Consider the following 1653-nt stretch of genomic DNA (forward strand, 5'->3'; position numbering starts at 1 on the left):
TGAGAAATGGAAGGAGCCCATTTGTCTTGTCAACTACCCTTTTTCCTGAGAGCTCAACAAGAAAAATATGTGTACAGAGGGAACTAGATGTATATTCACTGCCTAAATATCCCTCACTCCATAATCTGAATTCCAAATCCCAACTTAATGTCTCCAATGAGCTAGCATAGATTATTTTATATAAATTGAGGCAAGCTTTTAAAAGCAGGCTACAACATAAGAAAGTTGAATGGATCCCTTTTCCCTTCACTCAGAACCTAACCGGTTACAACACATATCCCCCCAAACTTATTTGGCCTACTGCACCCTTTCAGAAATAATAATAATGCCTATTATTATTACTCAGTTAACCCCTAGCAATTAAATTTTTTAATATTACTGCCCATAATCCAGGATAAAGCTTAGATATCTGCTTTTGCAGCTCCCCCAGTACCCCAGGGGTGAGGTGGGTGGATGGTTAGTATCATCCATTTATGGAAACACTAGGCTACAACGGCAATGGTCAGAAATGAATGAAAGGGCACAAAGGAAAAAGAAGACAACCAGCCGAGAGAAGTCCATTTGCCACAATTCAGTAGAGCTGGTTGAAGTCACAATCTCACAATCTTAATTTAAGGCTTTCTCAGGGTAGGTTAGCATCCATACTCACTTTATTTCCTAGTCACACAGAAGGAGAGAGAATCCCCAAAAGGAACACAAATCATACCGTTGGTACTTTGCTCAGGGGCATGATCTGCAAAAGGACCAGTTCATGGTAGATTCCCTAAGATTGAGTGGATTCCATACACTTGCAGACTGGGCTGGAGTATTTAATTTCCCTTGAGTTTCTGAAGTCTAAGAGGCCATCCAAGACCAACCAAATCCATGGTGGTCTATAGTTTACTACCTCCATTTCATTATGTCACTCATTCCTGAAACTCAGTAAATGGATGATTAATTAAATTTAGAGATAAACTTTACAACAACTTTGGAAGATATGAAAGAATATAAGGATGTTAACACGCCTGGGAAAGAAGATGCAGGTATAAAAACACAAGGGCACTCAAATGTGATTAAAAGAGGCAGGCACTGGACTATGATAAGAGTTGTATGAGCCCCCAATAAAATGATTTATTTTTTTAAAAAGCACTAAAAGTTTAAAAGAATGGGATTTACGTAAAGTAAAATATCAGATAAGTAACAGGGAAGAACTTTTGGTGAAGAACTCTACTTCATTTTATTTTCTAATCTAGGGGTAATTAAACAGAGCCTCACTGCTGCTGGTCTTTGTAAATAAAGTTTTATTGGAGATAGCTACACTCATTCATTTACTGCCTGTGGCCATTATGTGAATCTACTTCTATATAAGGATAAACACTGAGATGAAGACATATATAAACCATATATATAAGAATGGTTTATAGGCTCACACATAATTCTTTCTCCAATCTAAGAACATCTAATTCTTATGACATGGCCCTTGCTCAGTCCTCGCCCTTGTGAAGACATCAAGTGTCTGGGATCTTTTTTTTTCTTCATTTTCTTCTTCTTTTAAAAAAAAATCATTTTATTGGGGCTCATACAACTCTTATCGCAATCCATACATACATCAATTGTGTAAAGCACACTTATACATTCGTTGCCCTCATCATTCTCAAAATTCACTTTCCGCTT

The sequence above is a fragment of the Echinops telfairi genome, unplaced genomic scaffold, assembly GCF_000313985.2.
Source record: "Echinops telfairi isolate 266 unplaced genomic scaffold, ASM31398v2 ScPeMD7_3533;HRSCAF=4204_0, whole genome shotgun sequence".
Taxonomy (NCBI): Eukaryota; Metazoa; Chordata; class Mammalia; order Afrosoricida; family Tenrecidae; genus Echinops; species Echinops telfairi.